General features: G+C 41.2%; 1 protein-coding gene across 7 annotated transcripts in view; it reads right to left on the reverse strand.

Moving 5' to 3' along the window:
• LOC114893086 (chondroitin sulfate proteoglycan 4-like) overlaps positions 1-14682 on the reverse strand; it is a 72335-nt gene that overhangs the window by 26035 nt on the left and 31618 nt on the right. The window contains exon 1 of one of the 7 annotated variants that reach the window (XR_003792823.1): positions 357-3766. The exons of the other annotated variants lie outside the window; for them this stretch is intronic. The gene's annotated coding sequence lies outside the window, so the exon portion shown is untranslated. Of the gene's footprint in view, positions 1-356; positions 3767-14682 lie in introns of those variants that run through there. 7 annotated transcript variants of the gene reach the window in all.

The raw sequence follows: 14682 nt of genomic DNA on the forward strand, positions 1-14682 counted from the left end.
GCAGCTTTCAATACCCCTTTCCTTTTAAGAACTTGCCCTATTTGTTATTTTCATTTTCCATCAACAGTTTTCAGTCATGGGCATGGTGAAGTCCCCATTTGGAGGTACAAATAAGAATTCTGTAAAGCTAATTTGCCATCCTTCCCCACTACATCTATTGAGGCATATGAGAGGAGAGAGCAGAGGCCCAGAGAAAGAGCACACATAAAGAAATAACAAATTCTTATAGCCATATAAGTTTTATTTCAAAGGTGGATACATTGGCATTGACGATTAAAAAGGAAAAGATGTATTTCCAAATTGTCCCTACTTTAATAATTAGAGATAAGGTACTGACTATATCATGGTGGAATTACCTGTATTTGCGAGCAGACGACTCTGCCGACCAGGTTCATTAATTTCATATGAAATAGTTATAGGAAACTCCTCAGGGCCTAGAGCTGCTGGTGGGGAGGACACTGTGAACATGAAAGAGTCTTCTGCAGTCCAGCCTGTATTTTCCCGGTCTACATGCTGGTATAATACCAGCTGCTCACTGACCTGGCCAGATAGTAAGAAAAATCAGCCCCTGGTTTGAGGGATAATACGAGAATTAACGTATATCCTAATTGGAGGAGATACATGTCTTTTCAGGGTTTACTCTACCTCTCCTCAAACTTCTGCACATTTCCATGCAAATTCAGGAACATTAAAAGTGTGCTTATTGGTCAAACCTAAGTGATTCTATTACCAAAATGATCTACTTATCAGAGAAAGAAAAGTACATTGATTCTGAGATGACTAATGCCTAAGGTATATATATTATAAAAAGTTTATAATGAACCTTCACTTCCATGTCAGCATCATAACTACCAGCTCCCAACCAATCTTGCTTCACATGTACTCCTACCCACGTTTCTGCCCACGAGATTATTTTGAAGCAAATCACAGACATCATGTCATTTCATCTGTAAATGCTCTAGTATTAGTAAAAGATGACTTTTTTCAAATATTCAGTTAGTGTAGTGTTCAAATATCTCTGGTGGTCTAGTACATGTCTTTTTTTTTTTTTTTTTTTTTTTAACATAGTTGCTTTGAGTCAGGATCCTAAATCCACACCTCACATTTGTTTGGTACTTCTCATTGGTTTCTTTTCATCTATAGGTTCCCTTTCTCTAATTTTTTTTCTTGTAATTTATCTGCTGAAGAACTTGGGTTGTTTGTCTTTTGAGTTTCCTACATTCTGGATTTTGCTGATTGCATCCATATGGTGTTGTTTGGCATGTTCCTCTGGTCCCTATATTTCCTATATACTACCGGTTAAATCTAGAGGCTTAATAAGAATCAGGTTCAATTTTTTGGTAAGAATGTTTTACACGTTGTATTGTATATTTCCTCTTGCATTGCATCGCAAGGCAAAATAATGCTGGGCTGCTGCTCTTTAGGATGTGTTAAGATTGATAAGTGGCTTCAAGTGCTGCCATCCAGCTATCTTAAGGTTCCCCATAAGCCTATCAACTAATAGCTTTACATACTCATTGATACAATTGCCTAAACTCATTATTTTTGCAGTGGCAAAACACTGATATTATTTATCTTATCATTCCTTCTTCATTCTTATCTGTAATTCTTCTATTTATAAAGAACTTTCTCTTATCAGCTATTTGGTTGCGCAGTACATGCAGGAAAGACAGGATTAAGCGTTTGATTCTTTCCCTTTATATATCATTTTTCAGAAGGTGAGTCCCCTGGCTCCAATCTCCAAACATTGTTCTCTTTGTTTAAGAATCGTCAACTCATGAATTTTAATATACGATGTATTTCATTCCATTGCAAGTATTATTTTCATTGATTTTCAAACTGCCCCACCTGGCTTAAGATATTTTTCAAGATGTAATCCAAGTCCCTAATGCCTGTGGCCTATCAGTGTCCTTTTTATCTCATCGGATGGAGATGGGTTCTACCCAGTGTTGTGTTGTCCAGATACCATGTGGGCAGTCCTTCCCTCAACAGCAGTGATTGAACGTTCTAAAACTGCAACCACAGAAGGGAAGGCTAGAGAGAAAATATTCGACCCTTAATTCCTATAGGTCACATCTTTTTCTGACCTGCTATCTGTTATAATATCTGAACTTACAGGTAGGTTCTGCCGAAATACTTGCGTGTCCACGTCAAACGTGCCGAGGATAAGTTATCACGTAATTTAGAGAGAAGTTGAGTTTGTTTCATCAGCCAGTATCGGAAATATGGCCCTTCATATCCACAGGTTCCATATCCACAGAGTCAACCAACCGCAGATCAAAAATATTTGGAAAAACAATTCCATAAAGTTCCAAAAAGCAAAACTGGAATTTGCCACATGCTGGCAAGGACTTACATACCGTTTATATTGTATTAGGTATTGTAAGTAATCTAGAAATGATTTAAAGTATACAGAAGGTTATATGCAAATACTATTCCATTTTACATATGGGACTTCAGCATCCTCGGATATTGGTACCCATGGCGGTGGGGGAGGAGGGGGCGGTTCTCCTGGAGCCAATCCCCTGCAGATATGTAGCGATGACTGTACTGTATTATTAACAGAGGTTTGGTGATGCATTGCTCTGACTCTCTGCTTGTTACAGTGGATGTATCTAGAACCAGAAAGGCTTTTGACTAGTGAGTTTCATGGAAGAAAAGATCTGAAAAGATCTATGTTCCCAGAGTGGCCAAAACTGTTGTTGAGGAGATTTTTTGTTTCTTATCCTATTCAAGGATAAAGCAAGGAAGTGCTGTCACTTGGGGATTTTAAGTGGGGAGAAGAATATATCATCTCTCAATATTTCCTAATAGAAAAAGCAAGGTTACTCGTGAGAAATTGGAGTTTCTCCAAAGATAGTAATTTCTGGTACTAACTAGTAACTTAATTCCCTGGAAGCTCCTGGGGAATAAAGTCAGTTTTATTTAGTAGATCTACCATTTCTATTCCTAGCTTAAGATTTATGACAAAAGATCAATCATAAATATATTCCTCCTCCTAGAAGCAGGTGACTGTGCCATGGATTTCAGACCAGAGGATGGTTCCTTAAAGGTTCCCATTATACTTAAGAGTCATAATATTATAAGGCAAAAGAGATCCAGTTTCTTAATATTAAAAGTAACAGCGTCTATTAACCAGGAGGGAAGGTTTTCTTGGATGCAGGTCATTCGTGCTCATTGCTCCTTTGGTGTTAAGTGAAAATTAGCTTCCCTAAAAAAATATAACAAGTTATTAGAATAATCTAAGGTCTTCTGATATCTACTGTAAGGAGAATGATTGTCCCAGGGAGAGAATGGTTCTCATAGATGGGAAGAGTGGTGATGAAGGTCAGAAATCTTCTGAAGGAAGTAACTGGGGAAGAGTCTTAAACATAGTTTTGTATTTCAGGAGCCTAGTGGAGGAGAGATCTGTTTTAGGTTCTGTTTTTGAAAAGTCATTTTAAGAGTGAGAAATTGTGGAAAACAAAGTGACTTATTTCACATGGGAGAGTGTGAGAGAGAAATGAATTAGATTCACCTTGAGTGTCTGAGCTTTAAGACCAGATAGCAGGTGATTGAAAGTGCTGAGCTAGAAGTCAAAGGGAGTAAGGGCGCCTTTGGAATGTCAACTTGCCAGTCATGCCCTGAAAGAGGTTTGAGGTGAGTAGAGTCTCTAATGTTTAGAAAACAGCTTTAACTTCACCAGCTTTAAGAGTCAGGTTTTATGGTGTGTGTGTGTGTGTGTGTGTGTGTGTGTGTGTACTGGGAGAGGGCCAGGAAAGGGAAAATAATAAGACCAAGACTTTATGAGAAAAAAGTATAGGGTCAACCTGAGGAGAGAAGGTTCTCAGAGAAGATTAGGAATTATTTGTTACCTTAAATAGAAAGCAGCCTTAGGAACAACTTCCAACAGCTCTGCCTATTTCCACTGTGTTAAATATAGACAGATAAGCCACTTAGCAAAATACCTGGGCTCTGGGATTAAGGAGAGGGGAGAGGGGTGTTTTTATTTCCTATGGATTTAGATTAGCTCAGATATTTTCTCTTTTACAGAGTCTTTCTGGAATGTCATTAGCAATTCAATGGGGCAGAATTCCAATGTAGAAGGAAAAACAGAAAACTAGAAAAATCACCATTTGGCAACCAAGTAGTAATAAATGCCTCAGGCAAGAATCCTAAAATGGCTGCTAAAACTAGTGAGCTAAATTGTGATCAGAAACGGGATGTTTAGATAGCTCTAAAGTATCTCCTCACAGATACTTATAGAATTCAAAGGGGAAAATACAACCTTCACGGTGGAGAAACCTAAAGGACAGCACTTGACCAACTGATGAAAGAAATCACTGTCAGTGACAGGGCAAAGAGAGCACCAGTGCCTCCTGACAGGAAGCTCTGGGAAGAACCCAGCCTCTCTCAGGGCTTTCCCGCCCCAAATGCATAACCTGAATTATGAGGAAACATCAGATAAAACCAAACTAAGAGGGCTTCCCTGGTGGCGCAGTGGTTGAGAGTCCGCCTGCCGATGCAGGGGACACGGGTTCGTGCCCCGGTTCGGGAGGATCCCACATGCCGCGAAGCGGCTGGGCCCGTGAGCCATGGCCGCTGAGCCTGCGCGTCCGGAGCCTGTGCTCCGCAGCGGGAGAGGCCACAACAGTGAGAGGCCCGCGTACTAAAAAAAAAAAAAAAAACACCAAACTGAGAGACTTCCTACAAATAACTGGCCTGTTCTCTTCAGTAAATGGTAAGGTCACAAAAGTCAACACGACTGCGGAATGGATCCAGATTAAAGGAGACAAAGGCTCCTGAGAACTAAATGCTATGTTTTTTTTTTGTTTGCGGTACGCGGGCCTCTCACTGTTGTGGCCTCTCCCGTTACGGAGCACAGGCTCCGGACACGCAGGCTCAGTGGCCATGGCTCACGGGCCCAGCCGCTCCGCGGCATGTGGGATCTTCCCGGACCGGGGCACGAACCCGTGTCCCCTGCATCGCCAGGCGGACTCTCAACCACTGCGCCACCAGGGAAGCCCCTAAATGCTGTGTTTTATGCTATGGGTTTTTCCTTTGCTATAGAGGACATTCACTGAAACAACTTGTGAAATTTGACTAAGGTCTATAGATTATAAAATAGCATTGTATCAGTGTTAATTTCATGCTGCTGAAAATTATACTGTGGATATATAGCAGAATGGCCCCTTGTTTTTAGGAACGATACAGAGCTAAATATAAATGTACTAAGTATAGAGGTAAATAAATATAAATATATTACTAAATACAGTAGTAAGAGGGCATCATGTTTGCAACTGGCTCTCAAAATTTCAAGTTGTGTGTGTGTGTGTAGGGAGAATGATAAAGCTAAGTTAGATAAAAGTCAGTAAATGCTAACATTTGGTGAATATGGATGAATAGTATAAGAGAATTTTTTGTATTCTTTTGCGACTGTTCTGAGTCTGAAATTGTTTCAAAATAAAAAGTTAAAATAATAATTTAAAAAAGTAAATCCCATGGTGTTTTACTATACCAACTTCAAGAACGGACCAATAGTCCCTTTTCTCTGATGACTCAGTACATGCAGAATGGGAGAAGGAACCCACAAATGCCTTGGGCACTATGAAATCAGGAAGTGGTTATTGCCTATCCCAACATGGTCCACTCTTTACGACCTCCAGCTTGGTCCATTTCTCTAGGACTTTAATGAGGCCGTATTCCTACCTGACTTATGAATGGGTGGATATGTGGTTCCAAGTCCTAGACCTTCTCAGAGTAGTGCTTTTACTAGAAGGAATAATATGATAACATCCCTTGGATCGTCCCTTGATTCCTATAGAACCACAAAGAAAAACATTTGTCTGAGGCTAAAGAGACATATTTGGCTCTCAGATGGCCAGGGACCCTATTGACTTTTGTGTGATGGGTCAAAGTTTACAGCTGAGAGGCTACTGAGATGCTCAGAGAAGTTGGGATTCCAGGTAATTCCGATGCTGAAAGCTCAGCCTCTCTGCACTGGTGCTGAAATGAATCTCAGAGAAAGAGTTTTGGGTGAAGCAGAAAAGAATAGCTTTATTGCTTTGCCAGGCAAAGGGGGACCCAGCAGGCTCCTGCCCTCGAAAACTATGTGTCCTAACCTGGGAGGATTTGATGAAGAGTTTTATAGCAATAGTTCAAGGGTGGGGTTGCTGACAGGATTAGGGTGTGTGCAGGGCCTGTGATGCCTTAATCTTGTCTCTGGTGGGCTCGTCTCCTAATCTGGATGAGCTTCTCTGGTCCCTTTAATCTCACCTCAGGTGGTTTCTTGGCTGCTCCTCCCTTGATTAGCAACTGTTCGAATCTGCCCTTTGGAACTCAGGGAAGGTCATGGAGGCTGGAGTCTTGCCTACAAGAAACAGGGGACAAAAAAGGCTTCCGTGCTCAGGGGCCCCAGGGGTCCTTCTCGGTTTCAATTCCTCTCCCTCCACTCAATGGCAGGGTTAGCTGGGAGCAGAGATGGGACCAGAACCCAGATCTTCAGGCTTGTAGATAAGAGCTCTTTCTTTAGCGCACATTACTGGGGCCATTTTGGCTCCAACTGCTTGAATTACTACCATTCTTCCTCCAAGAAGGAAAAGGACATTCATTAATATAAAAATCTAAGTATAGGAGTGTAGTAGAATTTGAACCTTGGATTGATCAGACCTAAAGTCAAATACAAATGCTACCAACTGTCAGCTCTGTGGCTTCTATGCAAGTCATTTAATCTCACTGAGCCTCCATTTATGCACTAAAATATAGAATAATATCTCACTTGTAGATATGCATTTGACCTAATTGGCCTGTTGCCATATCAATGTTCAAAATGGCAGGCCTTGGGCATTTCTAGGTCTTTCAAGAAAGGATCTAAGTCCTCACTAACCAATTCCTTACAGTTGGAAAGCTATATTCATTTTTACAGTGAATCATGGCATGAGAATATTAAGCAATCAGAAAGTTCTAAAATATGCCTAATAAAATAAATATTTTCCCACAAAACAAAGGACTTTGTAGGCTGGAATCCTGGCGCATAGTTCAGAAGCTTACTTACAGTTGCTTTGTAAATGAGTATTAGTTCACCATTCTACATTTGGCATTTCAATAAATATTTGTTTAATGAATAAATAAACTACTTGAAAAGTACTTTACAAAATTTAATTATAAAGTATACATTTACATCCTGAACTGTAGAAATAAGGCAATCCAAGACATTTCTTACCCATTTGTTTAACAAAAACACACTGACAATACCTAACTTTAATTGTGCTCTGCTAGGCACATTATGTAACTCGTTTTATTTAATTTTGTTTTAGGCAAGAATTGTTGTGTCCATTGACATATTTTTTAAAAAACCTGAGGCTCAGAAAATTTAAATAATTCACTCTAGCCAATAGGTGCAAGAACCCAGTTTTTAATCTAGTCCTGTGTGACTCCAGAGTTTATACTTTTTCCACTGCACTGTACCTATGTGTGGAAAGCTCAGTGAGACTGTGGTCAACGAGAAATTCACAAGACATGCTCTCCAACCCCACGGAGTCTAGTAATGGGGAAAGTCAGTTGGTAGGTATGACTAGGGCAGACAAATGCCATTGTAGTCTGGCCTGTCTAGGACACAGTCACTATTGGCCAGAGCTTTTAAGGATTCAAAGAAATAGCTCCGCATATAGTATCTATTACAAATGGCAAGTTAAGGGAAGGTTGTATTCCAGTTCTTCACAACTGCCATTGTAGATCAGGTAGACTTTCTCATAGGACATTGAGGGAAAGAGGGTAGGAATGAGGGGAAAGGAGTTTCCATCTGGCTCCAGGCTGAGGACAATTCCTGTCTAAAAGTACATGTGGTCAGAACTGAGTGTTGGAGAATAAAATTGTCAAGCTTGGCCAAAATGCGGGGCTAGAAAGCTCTGGATTATATCTTCATTCCAGGGGTCTTTCTAAATATAACCCCCCATAATCCTGGTAAGAAAACCAGAACATGAGTCCTTTACACTGATCTATCCCAGAGCGGGGCCTAAAAGTCAATCACAGTTTTGAAATTCCCACTGGAGAAGAGAGTAACCAAATTATCTTAGGGTCAACTGGGTGAAAAGGGAGGGAGAAGGAGGGACACGCAGTCCACTTGCTTGATTCTCCACAACGTGATGGCTTTGCCAAAGGGCCAAGTCTCTAGCAGGACAATAATTGGCCAGAAGGAGCAAGGGAAAGAGAGCTGGCCAAAAAATCTCTATCTTGGGCAGATAATCATGGGGAAAGGAGACTACAGAAAGCCAAACAGTTCAAAAAGATAAAGTCTCTGAGGTTCTGTGTAGGTTAACCAAAAAGTCCTAAAGGCTAAGATTTGGAAAACAACAAGCTCCTGTGCTCCTGAACGATGAGCTCAGAGAAATGACTCCTTTCTATGTGCCCTTTCTTGTTTCCACCAGGACTGGTACCACTATGTTTGCAGAGAGCAGCCGGGCCTGGAGAGTTCAAGGTTCCCAGAAGAGGTTAGAAGTCCGGGGCAGTCCAGCGTGCCACAGGTTAGAGGGTGCCCAGGTATCAGGCTAAACAAAATGGGACTGGGGTAAGTCCCAGGAATAAGTCCCCTTAGTGGAAATGGATAGAAGAGGCATTTTAGGAAACTTAAGTTCCTAAATGGTGATATCTGGAAATCTCCAGCTAGAAATGGGCAATTGAAAACCAGGTCCAAATAATTATCCATGCCCCTCCATACTGGGTCAGTCTCTGCATAAAAATATTAGAACAAAAAGCTTTTCAAGGAGCCTAGCAATATATCCGTCTACAGCCCTACCTGGCAGAGAGGTCCAAATCCACATTTATGTGAAAGTAGATATAGATTCTCGTAGGCCTTATACCATTACAAGCATGGAGCTCTTTAAAAACTACCAAGTGAGATCATGTAAGAGGTGATTCATTATAAAAGAGTATGGGACACCTTGCTTTTGTTATATATAAATGTAGTAGGCTAAAAATGTCCATCAAAGATATCAGGTCTGAATCCCTCGAACCTGTGAATGTTACCTTACATGCCAAAGACTTTGCAGATGTGATTAAGATTGGTTCCTAAGATTGGAAGAGTATCCTGGATTATCAAGGTGGGCCCTGACTGCAATCACATACATCCTTTACAAGAGGGAGGCAGAGAGATACACGATACAGACAGAAAAGGAGAAGGCGATGTGACCATGGAGGCAGACATTGGCATGATGGGGCCACATGCCAGGAGATGCTGGCAGCTACCAAAAGCTGGCAGAGGGAAGAAGGAAGAAGGAGTTCTCCCCTAGAGCCTCCAGAGGGAGCATGGCCCTGCTGACACCTTGATTTCAGCCCAGTGAAATGGAGTTCCAACTTCTGGCCTCCAGAACTATGAGATAGTACATTTCTGCTGTTTTAAGCCACCAAGTTTGTGGTAATTTATTACAGCAGCCTTAGGAAATTACTACAAGGAGCAAGGATAAACCACACTCACTGAAATGGGATTTGGTTCTATCTGCTTCTTCAAAGAAAGAGCCAGCAGTTTAAGAGAAAGAAACATTGTTGGGTATTCAAAGCCATTGGACTAGGACACATCAGCCAATTTTGTTTGAACAATGAATAGGTAACTAAGTGACAGTGCAATACAGTAATTTCTACACATGGAAAAATATGCTAGCACATAATTCCGTGAACTGTAAGGGCCGAAACAAAACTGCCAAAACAAAAACCTAGTGGAAAATGTTCAGAATGACTACTGAGTCTAGCTGCCATTGAGCTTGTCACTGAAGAGACCCCAAGAAAGCGGGGACGTGGGGCAGGAGTGATCACTAACACAAAGAAACTTATCCTTCTCTGTTCAGAAAAGTAAAGGGCCAAAGTTTAATGATCCCATTGCACCCTCCATTAAGTTGTGATAAATCAGCTTCTGTCCTATGGGAAATGTGTTTGCAATTTCTTAAAATGTACGTGTTGTCTTCAGAATCTAGAAGAGGGGGTAATTAGACAAAATTCATAACCCAGAATCGATTATATTATTTTCTAAATGTGATCCTGGAAACCTATATCTGTGTTGCAGCAGCAGGCAGAGACGAAGATGGATGATCTACCCACAACAGCACAATGGCTAAAATGCAATTACTGGCTTTATGGAAAAGCAAAACGGCCAGGCGTCATAAACCTCAAAACCAGAACACTTTGCTTTTTAATGATTCTAAATTATCTAAACAACTGCTGGAATAAAAATCACTCAATTAGCCTTGTGCTCTACAAGGAAGAGATTAGTGCTTTAGAGAATTCAATGTATGTGCTTTGTTCATACATTCTTTGAAATGAACAATAATTTCTCTAAATTTGTAAAAAGCTTTCATTTCATTTTAAAATTTGATGATTCACCTTCTCTGTGTATTTGTATGTTTAATTCTTCAGGATATAAGATTTTCAGCACAATTTTTTGTGGTTTAGCTTTTTCCCTTTTAGGCAGATGTAATATTATGGTGAAAAACAAGATGTTACATGTTTATCTTGGTAGGTTGATATGGTATGGTTTGAAAATCATGAATTTATTCCAGGTTAAGAAAGTAGTTTGAGCTATAACATAACAAATGTTTTCCCCACAATTACTTTGCTAAAGGATGATATTAAGCATAATGGAGAACATCTAGATTTCTTTCACAAGCTATAACCATCCAGATCCACTGATTAAAATGGTCATTTTTGACAGAAACAGACTCATAGGCATAGAGAAAAGACTTGTGGTTGCCAAGGGGAAGTGGGGGAGGGAGAAGGATGGACTGGGAGTTTGGGGTTGGTAGATGCAAACTATTACGTTTAGAACAGATAAACAACAAGATCCTAATGTATAGCACAGGGAACTATATTGAATATTCTGTGATAAATCATAATGGAAAAGAATATAAAAAAAGAACGTATATATGTGTACAACTGAGTCACTTTGCTGTACAGCAGAGATTGGTGCAACGCTGTAAATCAACTATACTTCAATAAGAAAAATAATTATGATTAAATATGAAAACAGCTAGAGCGGAAAAAAAATGGTCATTTTTGTTTATCCATCAAAAGCAAAAAAGGGTATAGGTTTTATGTGCAAATGATATGGTGTTCTTGCCTCCCCCAGCTGAGGGTGGTAGAGAGCTGGAAAGAAGTTAGTCCTTTAAGGTAAAGTGAAAGAGGACTCAACCATCAGGTGACTAAAGCACTCTCCCCCTTGGACACTTGGCACGTTATGGGCTGGAACTGACACTTGAAATTAAAAAACTGATCTAGAAAAGCTAAAAAGCAATTGAAGCCATCTGATTACATGAGCGTGGCTGAACAGCTCTGAGCGCCTTTTACAATGAAAATTGTTTCCTCTGTTAATATCTCTTCTCACCAACTAGACTAAAGAGGACTAGTCAAAGCACATAATGTGTGTTCAATAAATGTCCTTGTTAAGTAATTTCAGAAAAAATGTCTTCATCATCTTCACTGCCTCCAAAACCTGCCCCACCCTTTCTTTTACTTCCCAAAATGTTCTGGGGCTGCTGGGGAGGAAACTGAGCCACCATAAAATGGCTGAGAGTTTGACCAAGGTCCTGTTTGACACAGGCCATGAAACTGCAGATTTTAGGAAAAGATTCACATTCCATTTGCATGTGAAGAAGGAGACAGGACCTGAAAAGAGGGAAGTCAGGGAGATAATAATTTTCTTCTTCTTCCCAAGTCGCAAATTAAAATGTGCCTTCTGAACACGCAAGCTAAACGGAATTGGAATGCCTTCAGGTGAACATCAATTGTACTGAATTTATTGATGATGCCCTAGTCTTTTTCAATATGAATTTTCTGCTTTACTGTTTTCTAATTTTATTTTTACAATAAATGCGTGATATTTTGGTACTCAAAAAACCACACACACTAAAAGAGCCAGAGTTAGCATTTGCGTTTATATCCCTGCAGAGTTTCCTCTGCACATTCTCCTCTCCCCACATTACTGATGTTCTTCATGACTACTGAAGTGGAAGGGAAGACAGGGTATTTCAATGAAATTTATTCATAGAAGTTTAGAAATTTAGCCAAACATATCCTGCAAAAGCACCTCAACTTTGTACAGCAGCTCTCAGCTGCTCTGGTGCGGAGTCCTGCCACGGGGTCTTCCTTGCCCTGACCCTCTGGGGTGGGATATTTGGAGCTGCCCCAGCCCCAGGCCTCATTGTGTCTCCAGCCTGTGCTCAGCCCCAGGATGAAGTACTGCTGAATCCAGGCATGAGGCCACCTGACATTTTCCTCAGCCACCTCCTCTTGTCATCACTCAAGGAAATGTATTCCAGAACACCAGGGACTCTCCAACAAAGGGAAACAGTAAGCAGGTTACAGGGTGAAGTAAATGTCATTTTCTTCTAATGACCTCATTTCCATTCATTAAATTACTGCAGCACATTAGGGTAAACACAGCAGCCAATTCCAGTGTCCCAGAAAATTGCCTGCCCCGTGAAACTAGTCCTTTGGCTACTATGAGAGGAAAAGAATCTCTCACATTTTCAAGGGCAAAAAGATAATCACAACAGCCTTAGCTACTATTTATTTAACATCTGCTGCATGTGGGGCTGTGTGCTAAACGTTTTGTATTCACTTTCTGTGTTAATTCATTATGGCCAAGAGGAAAGTAGTCGAGACCCTGAGTTCAAATTCTGACTCTGCCACTTCTCAGCTGTGTAGCGGCGGGTGAGTTGCTTAACTTCCCTGTGCTTTAGGATCCAGGCCTGTAAAGTGACATAATGAGTAGTATAGAACAAAGCTTAGAATGGCGCCTGGGACATTCGGAATGTTCAAAATGATTTCAATTGTCATTACTACTATTTTCCCCCTTTTACAGATGAGGAAACTGAGGATTAAAAGATATGTCATTTGCCATAACTCACAGAGTTAATGCAGATCTTCTGACCTTAGAGGCCAGCCAAGGCACTGTCCTCAGTCATCAATGGTCAGCAGTGGATCAATGAGCAGCAACAGGGCGCCCAATTCCTAAATTATATTCTCTCTCCACACTCACACACCAAAGGCAGAGAGCGTGGGCTGCCGTGCTGAATTCCTACAGACTCGAAGAAATATATCTTAGACGCTGCTTTGGGGAGACAGGAATTGTCACATCCAGGAATGCACTTGCATAAACGGCCTGATATACAGTCTGATGCCTCGTATACCACAAAAGGGGCTCTCCTCTGTGTCCTGAGTCAGAGCACTGGGCCAGGCCGCTGGCACGGCATGCTTTGGAGAGGAAAGGGCTGTGTGTGTGGTGAGAAGGGCTGCTTTCCTGGTCCACTCGAGAAGGAGAACACACTCCTCTCTCACCACGCCTGGCTTGTGACATTGCCCAGGCTGTGCCTCCACACTGGAGCCTGCCCCTGCCTCCACGAGGACCGACAGTGGGTTCTAATGCCCCTCATCCCAGACACCCCTCTGCAGGCCCTTTACAGCCCTGAGCCCCAAGGCAACACATCACCCACTGCCACCTGCCATTGATGATATATTTTCTTGACACTCGCCTCTTGGTTCGTCAAGTAGAAGGAATAATGAGAGGAAAAAGAAAACCTTAAAATAATTGGATTCCAATCAATCAAGACTTTGCCTGCCCTATGACCTCATAACTAGCTAGGGGCTTTAATTCCTGCTGACAAATGTGTTGTCTGTGAGGGAGGTTTGTTTTTACAGGAAAATGTACTCTCAATGTATCATCAACTATTTTGTGATTACCAGGCTAGCCCACCGTGGTGGACTGTTCTATTGTTTCAGTGTCTCCTCCCTATGAGATGGTTCTCCTTCCCTACACCACTGACACCAGGCTTGCTCACGTGACATTCTTTAGTCAATGAGACGTGAGCACAGTGATACGTGGAACTTCCGAGCATAAACGTGTGGAGTTGTCGCATGCTTCCACCATCACTTCTTTTCCCCCTGCTGCAAATACAGCAATGCCCAAGAGAGGGGTTGCTCCTTCAACGTGGACCCTGGAATAAGGGACAGATGGAACCCACAGGCCATGTACAACATATGTGAGAAATAAGCTTTTGCTATTGTAAGCCGTTGAGACTGGGGAGTTGTTTGGTACTGCAGTGTAACCTAGTGGATCTCGGCTACCATATCCACTAAAGCCTATTTAGACCATATTAATCTAAAATATTATACATTTGCAATGAAAAGTAGTGGAAACTAACGCTCGAAATGATCATCATCAAAAAATACATATTTTTTTAAAGAACTAGGGCTAGACGTAAGGCATCTTAATATGACTGACATCATTCTTGCTAGTATTCAAAATGTAAGCTGAACCTGGGCAGGTTTTGATGCCTTTGGGCACATTAAGCTCCCACACACAATGCAGTTTTCACCCTAATCCCTTTTTTCTTCCTCCAGAGTTCATCTGTGAGCTAGAGAATTTATACTTCCTCTTTTCAGCGTCACTTTCAGAACTTCTGCTAACCTCACGATCCGTTCCCTTAAATGCACCCCAGACAAAGGCGATAGCAGAGCAAAAGCTAAATTCAATTCTGCCACATCACCCTGGAAAAAAATGGCTCAACGGTTAAAGGGCCGACTTGGGGTTTACTCCGGCTATTTCCTCTAAACTTGACTTTGGATTTTTTATTCCTTAGTCATGTAAAGCTATAGACAGATCAGCTGTCAGATCCCTGTACACACAGTTTAAGAATGGAAAAAGAAAGCTGAATGGCA

This window comes from Monodon monoceros, unplaced genomic scaffold (assembly GCF_005190385.1).
Source record: "Monodon monoceros isolate NGI ecotype Baffin Bay Population unplaced genomic scaffold, NGI_Narwhal_1 Super_Scaffold_12, whole genome shotgun sequence".
NCBI lineage: Eukaryota > Metazoa > Chordata > Mammalia > Artiodactyla > Monodontidae > Monodon > Monodon monoceros.